This window comes from Salvelinus sp. IW2-2015, unplaced genomic scaffold, assembly GCF_002910315.2.
Source record: "Salvelinus sp. IW2-2015 unplaced genomic scaffold, ASM291031v2 Un_scaffold2342, whole genome shotgun sequence".
NCBI classification, from domain to species: Eukaryota; Metazoa; Chordata; class Actinopteri; order Salmoniformes; family Salmonidae; genus Salvelinus; species Salvelinus sp. IW2-2015.
The window spans coordinates 26,078-42,538 of NW_019943667.1; the positions used below are offsets into that span (position 1 = coordinate 26,078).

The 16,461-nt window shown below is 42.7% G+C and overlaps 1 pseudogene; it reads right to left on the reverse strand.

The window, feature by feature from the left end:
* LOC112073713 (lysine-specific demethylase 6A-like) overlaps window positions 1-16,461 on the reverse strand; it is an 81,757-nt pseudogene that overhangs the window by 25,767 nt on the left and 39,529 nt on the right.

The window sequence follows — 16,461 nt, forward strand, 5'->3', positions numbered from 1 at the left end:
GAGACAGAGGGAGCGAGAGTGAGACAGAGAGGGAGCGAGAGTGAGACAGAGAGGGCGCGAGAGTGAGACAGAGAGGGCGCGAGAGTGAGACAGAGAGGGAACGAGAGTGAGACAGAGAGGGAACGAGAGTGAGACAGAGAGGGAGCGAGAGTGAGAGTGATACCGAGAGTGAGCGAGAGTGAGACCGAGAGTGAGACCGAGAGTGAAACAGAAAGGGGTGAGAGGGTGCAAGAACGAGAGAGAGAATTAACAAAAAACTGAAAACTAGAATGCTATTTGGCCCTAAACAGAGAGTACACAGTGGCAGAATACCTGACCACTGTGACTGACCCAAAACGAAACTTTTGAACTTTAACTATTTGCACATCGTTACAACACTGTAACAAATGACATTTTAAATGTCTCTATTCCTCTATTAACTGTTGTAAGTGTAATGTTAACTGTTCATTTTGTATTTCACTTTTGTTTATTATCTATTCCACTTGCTTTAGCAATGTGAACATATGCTTCCCATGTCAATAAAGCTCAATACAATGGATCAGTCCACTCAAAGAGGAGCCAATCAGACAGGTGTCTTGTACACCATTTTTTTGGTGTTGTTGCTAGTGCTCCATTAAAGAAATCTTGGTCGACCAACAGCCTATCAAACAAACAATTGACCGGTTGACTAAATGGGGTCAGCCCTAAAGCTAACACTCTGCACGTCTACAAGCTCAAAGGGTGACTACAGCTCTTCAGAACCATTAGCTGTTGTATTCAGTGGCTCTACCACACAACAACCAATAGCAAAAATCCCACGGCCTGCACTTGACTTCTCCTACTTGCACCAACTTTGACGACAACTACTTTATTGAGAGAAAATGTACTTGCTACGACTGTGATGTGGTTGTCTCACCTAGCGATCTCACCTAGCTCAGGCTCCCGAGTGGCGCAGCAGTCTAAGGCACTGCATCACTGTGCTAGAGGAGTCAATACAGACCCTGGTTGGAAACCAGGCTGAATCACAGCCTGGATTTCAGTGATTGGGAGTCCCATAGGGTGGTGCACAATTGGCCCGACGTCGTCCGGGTTAGGGTTTGGCCGGTATGGCCGTCATTGTAAATAAGAATTTGCTCTTAACTGACTAGCCTAGTTAAATGAAAACAATAATAAAGGGGCAATCTGTAGTTCCTTCAGAAAGTATTCATACCCTTTGACTTATTGCACATTTTGTTGTGTTACAGCCTGAACCCATCTACACAAAATACCCCATAATGATAAAGTGAAAACATGATTTTAGAAATGTTTACACATTTATTGAAAATGAAATACAGAAATATCTCATTTACATAAGTATTCACACCCCCGAGTCAATACTTTGTGATGACACCTTTGGCAGCGATTGCAGCTGTGAGTGTTTCTGGGTAAGTCTCTAAGAGCTTTCCACACCTGGATTGTGCAACATTTGCCCATTATTCTTTTCAATATTCTTCAAGCTCTGTCAAATTGGTTGTTGATCCTTGGTAGACAACCATTTTCAGGTCTTGCCATAGATTTTCAAGTAGATTTAAGTCAAAACGGTAATTGGGCCACTCAGGAACATTCACTGTCTTCTTGGTAAACAACTCTAGTGTAGACTTTTGTTTTATGTTATTGTCCTGCTGAAAGGTGAATTCATCTCCCAGTGTCTGGTGGTAAGCAGACAACCAGGTTTCTACTCCTTTTTTTATCCTGAAAAACACCCCAGTCCTTAACAATTACAAACATATCCACAACATGATGAGGGTGGTACTCAGTGTTGTATTGGATTTGCCCCAAACATAACACTTTGCAGTCAGGACAAAAAGTTAATTGCTTTGTAACATTTTTTGCAGTATTACTTCAGTGCCTTGTTGATACAGGGATGTATGTTTTGGAATATGTTCTATTCTGTACAAGCTTCCTTCCTTTCTTTCACTGTCAATTAGGTCAGTATTGTGGAGTAACTACAATGTTGTTGATCCATCCTCAGTTTTCTAATATCACAGCCATTCAACTCCGTAACTGTTTTAAAGTCACCATTGGCCCCATGGTAAAATCCCTGAGCAGTTTCCTTCCTCTCCAGCAACTGAGTTAGGAAGGACGCCTTTATCGTTGTAGTGACTGGGTATATCATTACACATCCAAAGTGTAATTAATAACCACCATGCTCAAAGGGATATTCAATGTCTGCTTTTCTTATTTTTACTCATCAACCAATTAGGTGCCCTTCTTCGCGAGGCATTGGAAAACCTCCCTGGTCTTTGTAGTTTAATCTGTGCTTGAAATTCACTGCTCGAGTGAGGGACCTTACAGATAATTGTATGTGTAGGGCACAGAGATGAGGTAGTCATTCAAACATCATGTTAAACACTTATTGCACACAGAGTGAATCAATGCAACTAATTATGTGACTTGCTAAGCTTATTTTTTACTACTGAACTTATTTAGGCTTGCCATAACAAAGGGGTGTAATACTTATTGACAAGACATTTCAGCTTTTCATTTGTTATTCATTTTGTAAACATTTAGTAAAACATAATTCCACTTTGACATTATGGGTTATTGTACACCAGTGACAGTGACAAAATAAATATCAATTGAATCTATTTTAAATTCAGGCTATAACAACCAAATGTGGAAAAAGTTAAGGGGTGTGAATGCTTTCTCAAGGCTAGGGTTGTGAAAATTTTCCATGGTAACTTAAGCCTGGGAATTTGGGGAATGTTGCTTAAATTCATCAAAAATGTTAGCTTATAACGGTGAACTTTTTTTTGTGGGATACACATAAGGCAATTCTAGGTCTTGTGGCATATTTTGGTTAAACTATCCCCAATTCAATGGAATTGCAACCCTCTGCATGCACAGTGCATTCTTCCATCACAAGGACAGCTGATTCTCAAGATCTTGCAYACTAATGAGATGCTATTGAGCCCACACTACTAGCCTGTCTGAGCCAAGGACTACATGCTTTCTGGTAAGTTTTGATTACAATACTGGGTGGGGTGAATATATATGACATACATTATTTTTTTGTTAATTAATTAGTAAATAGTAGCCTACAGCAAAGTGTGTTTAAATCATTTTAAATCATAACAATTTCTGCTAGTTAGTTTTAGCTTGCTTGAGCCTGCTAACTGAGGAGTGTTATTTCACCCGTTTCAATACAGGTTTCATTTTAAAACATTATCTTACAAAGGAGTTGTTTAATCTAACTGCTTAACTATTTATCTGTACATGGAATTGTATTTGGGTTTTGTCTAATCTTTACAGGAAAATGCCACGGGCACGCTCAGGTAAAACTATTAGGATAATCTATACTTCCAAGTCCTATTCTAGAAGATCAAAGGGTGTAACATTTATTGGAATGACTGGAATTCTGATTGACTTTGGTTTTTAATGTAAAGATGTAATTTAATCGTATTATTATATGTAGTAGAAAGCAATGGGTTAGAAGAAGCCTACATAACCAACCCATAAAGTACAATGTAACATCCATATATTGCCAGCTATGTAAACTTTAACATTGATTTATCCTGCAATAGACGTTGGTAACGTTGGTAACATACATTTTTGTCTTCTAATGCCTCTTTAGGGGAAAGTAATCTAAAAGAAACTGAACGTAATCAGATTACGTTACTGAGTTTGGGTAATCCAAAAGTTACGTTACCGATTACAATTTTGGACAGGTAACTAGTAACTAACATATTACATTTATAAAGTAACCTACCCAACCCTGCTTGCTAGCCATTAACTTCTCTCACAGCCGCTAACTCAACAACAAAAACATACTGCTGCAGCCCTCAGTGGTACTACAGGATTTAGCCTAGCACAAGCACCTGGACTGAAGGGCTGACAGACAGGAGGCCATCTATCCACTGCAACACTGTCTGCCACACTAGCCAAACCAGGTCAACTGTGGTCTAATGATCTATACTAAAATCAGTGGATTAAATAAGTAAGCCTTTATAAAAGTGTGTGGAATAACAGCAAGGAAAAATTCCATCTAATTAATAGCTCAGATTTACAGAGCTATTAATCATTAGGTCTCTGTGTAACACGCTGTTTTCCCAGAATGTACAGACTTGAATCAATAATAATCAGCGTGATCGGAGGAGCAGCTCTAAAACAGCAGCTCTGAAACCGCTCCAGTTTCTCGGCCTACAGATTGTAGAGAAACAGGTGAGACAGGAGCTGAAGAGAGACAAGACCTTCAGGGCAGAGTCTTATTCAACACACAGCGGTTTAACGTTTTACACACGTGCTAAAAGGAAAACAATAGCTAGCAGGAATTCACTATGAAAGAAAATGCCAAAATGTTTTACGAAAGAAAATACTTTTACCTGCCGAGGAAGTACCAGGACTGTCCAGAGTTGGGGTCTGCTTCTAGTGACTTCTGCAGACACTGGATGGCATAGCTGTCCTTGGAGCCTTGGTCCCCTAACTGCTCCACTGTGTGATGCATCCAGCCTGGAGGAGACCAGTGGAGTTAGCAGGGGGAAGGATCCAACAACCACCACTGCTAGTCTGGGTCCAGGGCTAGCCTTCTGCTAGCTGGTCAACAGAACCACTGCACTTTACGCCACTGCTAGTCTGGGTCCAGGGCTAGCCTTCTGCTAGCTGGTCAACAGAACCACTACACTTTACGCCACTGCTAGTCTGGGTTCAGGGCTAGCCTTCTGCTAGCTGGTCAACAGAACCACTACACTTTACACCAGGGCTAGCCTTCTGCTAGCTGGTCAACAGAACCACTGCACTTTACTGTCTCCAATAGTAAGTCAACACAACTGATCCTGCAGATACTTCTGCTAGTCCATTATCAGGTCTAGTAGTACATATTAAAACTACACTAGACTGTCAGTCACAGAGGGGAACACTGCCTTCTGCCTGGTGTGTAAAAACACCAGTCTCATAAAAAGGACCAAAAGGCTCATCTATCTAGAGCTTTCTGAAGAAGAGGGAGGAGAAAGAGGGAGGGGAGAGCAGGGGATTCGTCATCCATACACACAGCAGCCGTGTCTTCAAAGGTCTAAACAACTCACCCCTGGGGTCGCTCCCACCTCTCTTTACACACACACACACCTCCCTAAGGACGGGCACACACACAGACACATCTCCCCATCGCTCCACACAACAGCTGTGGCGAGCCTTGCTGGAAGGCCACCACCAGATAACATTTTATCGGTCACACACATATTCATCAGATGTTATTGCTTGTGTCCCCTAGTAGGGTGGCTGGCAGGGCAGAAAAAGAGAATGTTTTTCAGACCCGAGGGAACATCCCAAACTGGGGGAAGACGGCAAGAAACAAGACAAGAGCTGTCTGTGTTCAGAGAGGACTACGTCGGGGAAGGTATGTATAGCGTGGGGGTTGGGGTACAGACACTAACACCTCCATAATGAGCTGTTGCATCAGTCAGTCCAGGGCAAGGAGAGACTGGAGGCTTGGGAGAGACTTGGGAAAAGTGCGATGGGAGCAGGGAAGAGGTGGGGATCTGGGAATACTGTCCAGTTGGGAATATGGTAAACAACAAGGAGCACAACTTCTCCCAGAACACAATGCAATCCTGTGTTATCAGCCTTATACACCTGGTACATAGTAGCACCTTCAGCCACAAATGGTGCAGTTTGAGGACATGTGGAAGAAATGTATTAGGGTGCTGGAGATAGGGATAGTGGATATGGGCAGGTGTGATGCAGTAATGTTTGTATGTGTATGTTTTGTATTGTTTATAAAATAAAAATATATTTTATAAAAAAATAAAATACAAAGTACTAGAGAGGCATAAATGTGGTAAAGTAACTGACGACTAAAAACACACACCCTTCCTATAGACACTCTAACTGCTCTAGAAAGTTCAAACCCTTTTTGTACATAACATGTAAAAGACTGCACTTTTCAAATAGAACCTTCAAGAACAAACTAGGAAATATTTTCAACATATTCAACAAGACGCAAAGAAAATTATAGGTTAAAAGGACATGTCAACAAATGACATATTGCTTGTAACAAGTAGGCCCAAATGCATCGTCTTCGATGCAGTAGTACATAGGAGAGAGGAAAGAGGAGGACTTACCTAGTTGCTGCAGTGTAGCAGCCTTCACCTGTGCAGGAAGATTCTCTGTCTGTAGTAAATTCTCATACGCTTCTTTTGCTGCTCTGAATTTCTTCTGCAGAATGACAGTGGGGGAATGAGAGTGAGAGAGAGGGGGAGGAAAAGAGAGAGAGGAAGAATGTTTAAGCCAGACCGAAGAGTCAGTGTGTTTTATGGTCTCACTGGTCAGACACAAAAAAGTTTGGACAACTCAGACCACCCCCAGATACACTACAGGCTAAAAGTATGTGGACACCCCTTCAAATGAGTGGATTCGGCTATTTCAGCCACACCTGTTGCTGGCAGGTGTATAAAAATCGAGCACACAGCCATGCCATCTCCATAGACAAACATTGGCAGTAGAATGGCCTTACTGAAGAGCTCAGTGACTTTCAACGTGGCACCGTCATAGGATGCCACCTTTCCAACAAGTCAGTTCGTCAAATTTCTGCCCTGCTAGAGCTGCTCGGGTCAACTGTAAGTACTGTTATTGTGAAGTGGGAACGTCTAGGAGCAACAACGGCTCAGCCACGAACTGGTAGGCCATACAAGCCCACAGAACGGGACCGCCGAGCGCAGAAGTGTTTTTGCATTCCAGTTGAACATTTACCTGCTCTGTCACAGTCTATCATTAAAAACATTGAAGAAACATTGAAGACTACACGTGTAAATGTCATGCCGTTTGAATTTGAGCAATATGACTGGCCGTTCAGCCAAGCACCACCACGCTGTCGCAAGTCACAACTTCTGGAGCAGTACATGAGTGGATGCCTTCACACAGCACGTCAGCTGTTCAGAGAAAAAAAACAAGTGCCCATCAATCTACTTGCTGAGCTTATTTTAGAAAAAGTCATTTACAAAAATAAACCTTTAATAGTGAACATAAAATATGCTAGCTACGGTTGATAGTCTGTAAAGAATGATAGAAAGACAACTACTGTAGCATTGATACACAGTGAGGCGGGGTTTAACTTGACCACGCCCCCTGAGTAGGGTACATAATAGCCAGAGGCCGGACTTGAACCCTATCGAACATCTCTGGAGAGACCTGAAAATAGCTGTGTAGCGATGCTACCCATCCAGCCTGACAGAGCTTGACAGTATCTGCAGAGAAGAATGGGAGAAACTCCCCAAATACATGTGTGCCAAGCTTGTAGCGTCATAACCAGGAAGACTCGAGGCTGTAATCACTGCCAAAGGTGCTTCAACAAAGTACTGTGTAAAGGGTCTGAATACTTATATAAATGTGATTTAGTAAAAAAGAAAAAAAAGAAACCTAAAAAACTGTTTTTGCTTTGTCATTATGAGTTATTTTGTGTAGATTGATGAGGGAAAACAAACCATTTCATCCATTTTAGAATAAGGCTGTAAAGAACAAAAAATTTGAGGGGTCTGAATACTTTCCGAATGCCACGTGCTGGTGTATAGGTTATTTACTAATGGTGTGCCAAATAGTCGGACAAAACGAGCATCTTAACGGATTTTGGCAATTTACTGTATACGACTACGATGTTATTCTTTTTTGTAAGAATCATCTGAAACTAATACATTTTCGGGTGCCAGCACACATCTTTCTCATGTCTGTCAGTCATGTGTCTGTAAAGAGACACATGACTGGCTGTATGTTGATCCTGCTGCTCTGATTGGACAGAGTGAAGTTGTATTTCTCCATCCGCTCGCTTCATAATTTCACCCAATCAGTTATCCCTTGCATGTTTTCGGTCTGATAATTTAGATTGCCGCTGCCTGTTACTATGGTAGATCACATGCCGATGGACGTTTGTCATCAAGCTATCATTTTGCATAACATCTAACAAGCGAGGCATGGGTAGGGTAAATATGAAAAGGTGATGCGCATTCTGACTGAGTGACAGCAAACTTGGCTGCAAGTTGACACACACACACACACACACACACACCTCAACCTGCAGCAGTTAAAATGGGCACGTAGTTATTTTGCCAACATCTAYTTAAGCATATTAAAACACTTCTGTTATTTTCATTCACAAGTATTATTCCATCCCATTATCAACTGTCAATTTATGGATACGATTACGAGTAAGACCATGTGGGCACACCCATACTATTTACTGTGCTTTGATTGACAAACGGCACGCTTGACTTGTTTGTAAAAGTTGTCGAACTGACTAAATAAAGTCGATCTCATATCGTTGCCTTTCATAAATCATACAACCTAGTTTATATGTCCATGGTGTCGCATCCAGACAACTACTCTAAAGATCTTGTTTGCATTTTCCGATATGAAGTCCATCCGGACTCGCCAGAAAGTGACATTGAAGTGAGTGACTCATCAGTAGCCTACCGAATTGTCTCAGTAAGAGAGCTGTTCATTTGGCTTCCCTAATATGCATACAGGTAGGCTTTTTGGCAATGATCTGCAGATAAACTATGAAAACATTCAATAAAGATGGTGGATGCTCCTCACTGCAAGAACAATAGGTAGGCTAGTGGAGAGAGCCTCACTGTGGTCCAAAATGGGATAATGGCGCAGGAGGGAATGACGGCCATTTTACGGGGTCCTGACCAATTGAACCATTTTGTGTATTTTTGCCACTGATAGTAATTTTATTTTATTTTTTAAATTTTTTACATAATGTTTCTGCCATCCTATGACTGAAAAGAGCTTCTGGACATCAGAACAGTTATCCCTAACATCCATTTGGACAAGAACTTCTACTTCAATGAGTTGGAGGCTCGATGAAACTGGATCAGCTCCGTTCGAGTCCATCCTATCAATGTGATCTGAAGAGCTGTAATATCCTAGGTTTCTCTGGGTCGTGGCTGAACAAGGACACGGTAAATAAAAATCTAGCTGGTTTTCGATACATCAGCAGAACAGAACGTCTGCATCAGGGAAGCTCAGAGGGGTTGTGTCTCTTTGTTAACAACAGCTGCTGCACCATCTCTAATATTAAGGAAGTCTCGAGGTTCTGCTCGCCTGAGTTAGAATACCTCATGATGAGCTGTAGACCTCACTATCGAGAAAGAGAGTTTATCTATATTGTTTGTAGCCGGTTTACCGCCAATAACCGATGCTGGCACTAAGGCGACACTCAATGAGATGTATAGGGCCATAAAGCAAACAAGAAAATGCTCACCCAGAGGAGGTGCCCCTAGTGGGCGGTGACTTTAATATAGGAAAACTGAAATCTGCTTTACCCAATTTCTACCAACATGTCACCTGTCCAACTAGATGGAAAACAACTCTAGCTCACCTTTACTGCACAATTAATCAGAGACGCATACAATGCTCTGACCTCAGCCTTCATTTGGCAAATCTGACCATAACTCTATTCTCCTGACTCCTGCTTACAAGCAAACACTCAAACAGGAAGAAGCAGACTGAAATATGTTCCGGGATTGATTCGATGGCATTGAGGAGTGTATCACAGTAGTCACCGGCTTCATTAATAAGTGCATTGATGACGTTGTCCCCACAGTGATTACAGGCAACATCCACACTGAGCTAAACATCATTTTTGATATAAAACAACATATATAAAAAATGTAACCTTCATTTAACTAGGCAAGTCAATTAAGAACAAATTCTTATTTACAATGACGGCCTACCCCGGACGACGCTGGGCCAATTGTGTGCCGCCCTATGGGAGTCCCAATCACGACCGAATGTAATACAGCCTAGATTCAAACCAGGGACTGTAGTGATGCCTCTTGCATTGAGATGCAGTGCCTTAGACCGCTGTACCACTCGGGAGCCCTAAAGGCTAGAGCTGTTGCTTTCAATGAGCGGGACACTGATGTGGCAGAGCTTGCAAACTATCATGGATTACGAAGGGAAACGCAGCCACAAGTTGTCCATTGATGCGAGCCTACAAGACAAGTTAAATACCTTCTATGTGCTTTGAGGCAAGCAACATTGAACTATGCACCAGCTGTTCCGGATGACTGTGTGATCAAACTCTCTGTAGCCGATGCGAGTAAGACCTTTAAACAGGTTAACATTCACAAGGCCGCAGGGGTTACCAGGACTCGTACTCAAGAGCAAGCGCTGACCAGCTAGCAAGTATCTACAATTACATTTTCAACCTCTCCCTGACCCAGTCTGTAATATCTACATGTTTTAAGCACACCACCATAGTCCCTGTCCTAAAGAATGCCAACGTAACCTGTCTAAAAAATGACTATCGCCCTGTAGCACTCACATCTGTAGCCATGACATGCTTTGAAAGGCTGATCATGGCTCACATCTACTACACCATCATCCCAGACACACAACAATTTGCTTACCGCCCCAACATATCCACAGATGACAATCTCTATTGCACTCCACAATACCCTTTCTCACCTGGACGAAAGGAACACCTATGTGAGAATGCTGTTCATTGGCTGCAGCTCAGCGTTCAACTCCATTGTGCCCTCCAAGCTCATTACTAAGCTAAGGACCCTGAGGGGGGGAAAAAACACCTCCCTCTGCAACTGAATCCTGGACTTCCTAAAGCCCCCCCCCCCCCCAGGTTGGTGACGGTAGGCAACAACACATCCGCCACGCTGACCCTTAACACAGGGGCCCCTCAGGGATGCGTGCTTAGTCCCCTCCTGTACACCCACAACTGCATGGCCACGCACCACTCCAACACCATCATTAAGTTTGGAGACGACAACGATAGTAGGCCTGATCACTGAAGACAATGAGAGAGCATATAGAGAAGTCAGAGACCTGGCAGTGTGGTGCCAGGACAACAACCTCTCGCGCAACGTCAATTTAATATATTTTAAATTCAGGCTGTAACACAGGGATGTCAAACTCATTCCATGGAGGGTCTAGTGTCTGCGGGTTTTTGTTTTTTTCCTTTCAATTAAGACAGACAACCAGGTGAGGGGAGTTCCTTACTAATTAGTGACCTTACTTCATCAATCAAGAACAAGGGAGGAGCGAAAACCCGCAGACACTTTTGTTGTAACAGTTTGAGACACGTACTGTAACACACGAAAATGTGGAAAAAGTCAAGGGGAGTGTGTACTTTCTCAAGGCTCTGTACATATCTACCTCAATTACCTTGTACACCTGCACTCGGTACTGGTACCCCGTGTATATAGCCAAGTTATCCTTACTCATTTTCTAGTTAATTCTTGTTATAATTTTTCAATTTATTTCTTGCGTTATAATTTTTCTATAAAATGTAAGCGTTTCACCGTTACTCTACACGTTGTTTACAAAGCATGTGACAAAATAAAATGTTATTGGATTTTGATTTGAAATATGATAAAAGAAAACAGATTGAATTGTTTTAAAAGTTAACACCTGCTTCATTCTTCAATCATACCTGTATTGCAGAAAGCTGAGAAAGTGCCTCTTAAAAGGAAGCTTGAAGCCTGTGGAAGTCAGCAGTAGAAATAATGTTTGTCTGGGGGTTTTATATCATATTGTACAACAGTTAATGAAACTAACACTGTAAAAGTGTGACATTTTTTTTTAAATGCAGTGTTATTTCCTGATAGTTGCTGGTTGAAAATACAATCTAGCATTATAATGTACCAGAGGCCACCAAAATAGAGCTTGTCCGGGGAGCCTGGCTGGCTACTTCTTCTATTTGGCTAGCTACTCCATGTGTTTGTGGAAAAAGGTGTGTGTGTGTGTGTATGTATGTGTGTGTGTGTGTGTGTGTATTATCCCACCTTCAGTGCTGTTTTGTATCTGGGTAAACCTGAAAAGCACACAGACTTGTTTTTTATTTTTCTCATTGATATTGAGTCTGATCCGGTTGTGTGTAGTCTGGAGGGCTCTGTTCTTATCTGCTCTTACTCAGTCATCACCAAGGCGAAGCACCTCCATGTCTGTAGCCGTGAAGGCCCTGATACACACACACAGGGCCATAAAGCAGTCTGGCTTTGGGCTCTTCCTGTCTGGCTATAAAAACCAGGGTAATCAAACCCAGTCGTACACACAGCCCCCCAACAACCAGGGTCTAATGCACCAACCATTACCAGTCACTACATCTCAACGTGAGGTGGTGTTTACCTTTCCAATACGTCCGATTAGAAAATACGTTGGGATTTGCCAGGGACCTTACGATACGATATTATCACGATAAGATACGTATTGCGATTGTCACGATTCTAAACTCAGCAAAAAAAGAAACGTCCTCTCACTGTCAACTACTTTTATTTTCAGCAAACTTAACATGTGTAAATGTTGGTATGAACATAAGATTCAACAACTGAGCTATAAAACTGAACAAGTTCCACAGACACGTGACTAACATAAATGAAATAATGTGTCCCTGAACAAAGGGGGGGTCAAAATCAAAAGTAAGAGTCAGTAGCTGGTGTGGCCACCAGCTGCATTAAGTACTGCAGTGCATCTCCTCCTCATGGACTGCACCAGATTTGCCAGTTCTTGCTGTGAGATGTTACCCCACTCTTCCACCAAGGCACCTGCAAGTTCCAGGACATTTCTGGGGGGGATGTCAATCCGGCTCCAAATCGATCCCGCTCCAAAGTACAGGCCTCGGTGTAACGCTCATTCCATCGACGATAAACGCGAATCCGACCATCACCCCTGGTGAAACAAAACCGCGACTCGTCAGTGAAGAGCACTTTTTGCCAGTCCTGTCTGGTCAAGCGACGGTGGGTTTGTGCCCATAGGCAACATTGTTGCCGGTGACGTCTGGTGAGGACCTGCCTTACAACAGGTCTACAAGCCCTAAGTCCTGCCTCTCTCAGCCTATTGCAGACAGTCTGAGCTCTGGAGGGATTGTGCGTTCCTGGTGTAACTCGGGAAGTTGTTGTTGCCATCCTGTACCTGTCCCACAGGTGTGATGTTCCACAGGTACATGTTCAGTAGTTGTTTATGGTTCATTGAACAAGCATGGGAAAGTGTTTAAACCCTTCACAATGAAAATCTGTGAAGTTATTTGGATTTTTACGAATTATATTTGAAAGACAGGGTCCTGAAAAGGGGACGTTTCTTTTTTTGCTGAGTTTATATGTATTGCGATTCGATGTTCCAAACATATTGCTCACCATATGTCTGCTGCAGAGGGACAACAGCCATGAGGAGTCAATATACGTTTCAAAGGCTGATTAAAACTAGTCCTACTAACTGTAAATCTGAAATTCAACTCATTCTAAAGCTTTGGACACACCACGAATGGCTAAAAGCAGCAGGGCAGGTAGCCGTCCTATGGCTTGCTGTCACCAGTGTGTTTCAGGGACCAACAGCAAGGTGTTACCAAGCAGTAGCTGTCTTAATCAACTGAACATGTCTACTATCCAGAAAATAACCATGTTCGCCCCTAAAACACCTCATTACCCATTTGAAACTACAGTGAGGGAAAAAAGTATTTGATCCCCTGCTGATTTTGTACGTTTGCCCACTGACAAAGAAATGATCAGTCTATAATTTTAATGGTAGGTTTATTTGAACAGTGAGAGACAGAATATCAACAAAAAAATCCAGAAAAACGCATGTCAAAAATGTTATGAATTGATTTGCATTTTAATGAGGGAAATAAGTATTTGACCCCTCTGCAAAACATGACTTAGTACTTGGTGGCAAAACCCTTGTTGGCAATCACAGAGGTCAGACGTTTCTTGTAGTTGGCCACCAGGTTTGCACACATCTCAGGAGGGATTTTGTCCCACTCCTCTTTGGCAGATCTTCTTCAAGTCATTAAGGTTTCGAGGCTGACGTTGGCAACTCGAACCTTCAGCTCCCTCACAAGTTTCTATGGGATTAAGGTCTGGAGACTGGCTAGGCCACTCCAGGACCTTAATGTGCTTCTCTTGAGCCACTCCTTTGTTGCCTTGGCCGTGTGTTTTGGGTCATTTCATGCTGGAATACCCATCCACGACCCATTTCAATACCCTGGCTGAGGAAGGAGGTTTTCACCAAGATTTGACGGTACATGGCCCCGTCCATCGTCCCTTTGATGCGGTGAAGTTGTCCTGTCCCTTTAGCAGAAAAACACCCCCAAAGCATAATGTTCCACCTCCAGTTTGACGGTGGGGATGGTTTCTTGGGTCATAGGCAGCATTCCTCCTCCTCCAAACACGGCAAGTTGGGTTGATGCCAAAGAACTCCATTTTGGTCTCATCTGACCACAACACGTTCACCCAGTTGTCCTCTGAATCATTCAATGTTCCATTGGCAAACTTCAGACGGGCATGTATATGTGCTTTCTTGAGCAGGGGGACCTTGCGGGCGCTGCAGGATTTCAGTCCTTCACGGCATAGTGTGTTACCAATTGTTTTCTTGATGACTATGGTCCCAGCTGCCTTGAGATCATTGACAAGATCCTCCTGTGTAGTTCTGGGCTGATTCCTCACCGTTCTCATGATCATTGCAACTCCACGAGGTGAGATCTTGCATGGAGCCCCAGGCTGAGGGAGATTGACAGTTCTTTTGTGTTTCTTCCATTTGCGAATAATCACAGAAACTGTTGTCACCTTCTCACCAAGCTGCTTGGCGATGGTTTTGTAGCCCATTCCAGCCTTGTGTAGGTCTACAATCTTGTCCCTGACATCCTTGGAGAGCTCTTTGGTCTTGGCCATGGTGGAGAGTTTGGAATCTGATTGATTGATTGCTTCTGTGGACAGGTATCTTTTATACAGGTAAGAAACTGAGATTAGGAGCACTCCCTTTAAGAGTGTGCTCCTAATCTCCGTTCGTTACCTGTATGAAAGACACCTGGGAGCCAGAAATCTTTTTGATTGAGAAGGGGTCAAATACTTATTTCCCTCATTAAAATGCAAATCAATTTATAACATTTTTGACATGCATTTTTCTGGATATTTTTGTTGTTATTCTGTCTCTCACTGTTCAAATAAACCTACCATTAAAATTATAGACTGATAATTTCTTTGTCAGTGGGCAAACGTACAAAATCAGCAGGGGATCAAATACTTTTTTCCCTCACTGTATGTGTTGTTGCCCTGGCATCACCACAGCTCTAGGCATGGCAGAGAAGAGCTGATTGGAGGAGTGAGTGGGGGGATTGAAGCAGACTATAGCAGGTTAGGAGAGCACTGTGACTGGAGCTGTAGAGTTCTCCTGGCTCACGTTGTCACTGGACACTGATCTGAGGTCAGTTTTGTTTTTCACCAAAGTCATTCCTTGGAGAGCCAAGTATCTGCGGGTTTTTTGCTCCTGACTTGGGGGGATCAGAGATCCGGCATTTACAAAATTACACTGATTGGCCCAAGGGGGGCGCTACAATAATCAACTGAAATTCCAAACTTTGAACAAGCTTATATCCTATCCCTTTTGAGCTATAGTCATGACATGTTGTACATACAGTACCAGTCAAAAGTCTGGAAACACCTACTCATTCCAGGGTTTTTCTTTATTTTTACCATTTGTTTAACCAAAAAAAGTGTTAAATCAAAATATAATTTATATTGGATATTCTTCAAAGTAACCATCCTTTGCCTTGATGACAGCTTTGCACACTCTAGGCATTCTCTCAACCAGCTTCATGAGGTAGTCACCTGGAATGCATGTCAGTTAATTTGTGGAATTTCTTTCCTTCTTAATGCATGAGCTAATCAGTTGTGTTGTTACAAGGTAGGGGTGGTATACCGAAGATAGCCATATTTGGTAAAAGACCCAAGTCCATATTATGGAAGGAACAGCTACAAATAAGCAAAGCGAAATGACAGTCCATCATAACTTTAAGACAAAGGTCAGTCAATTCGGAAATCAGAGTTCAAGTAACAGACATCTCAACAACTGTTCAGAGGAGACTGTGTGAATCAGGTCTTTATAGGTCAAATTGCTGCAAAAGAAACCACTACTAAAGGACACCAATAAGAAGAGACTTGCTTGGGCCTGGACATTAGACCGGTGGAACTCTGTCCTTTGGTCTGATGAGCCAAATTTGAGATTTTTGGTTCCAACCGCTGTGTCTTTATGAAACGCACATGTGTTTATGAAACGCACATCTCCACATGTGTGGTTCCCACCATGAAGCATGGAGGAGGTGGTGCGATGGTGCTTTGCTGGTGACACTGTCAGTGTTTTTTTTATTTTTTAGAATTGATGGCACACTTAACCAGCATGGCTAACACAGCATTCTGCAGCGATACACCTTCCCATCTGGTTTGCACTTAGTGGGACTATAATTTGTTTTTCAACAGGACAATGACCCAACACACCTCCAGGCTGTGTAAGGGCTATTTGAGAAAGAAGGAGAGTGATGAGTGCTGCATCAGATGACCTGGTCTCCACAATCACTCGACCTCAACCCAATTGAGATGGTTTGGGATGAGTTGGACCGCAGAGTGAAGGAAAAGCAGCCAACAAGCCAGCAGTATGTAGGAACTTCTTCAATACTGTTGGAAAAGTATTCCTCATGAAGCTGGTTGAGAGAATCAAGAGTGTGCAAGT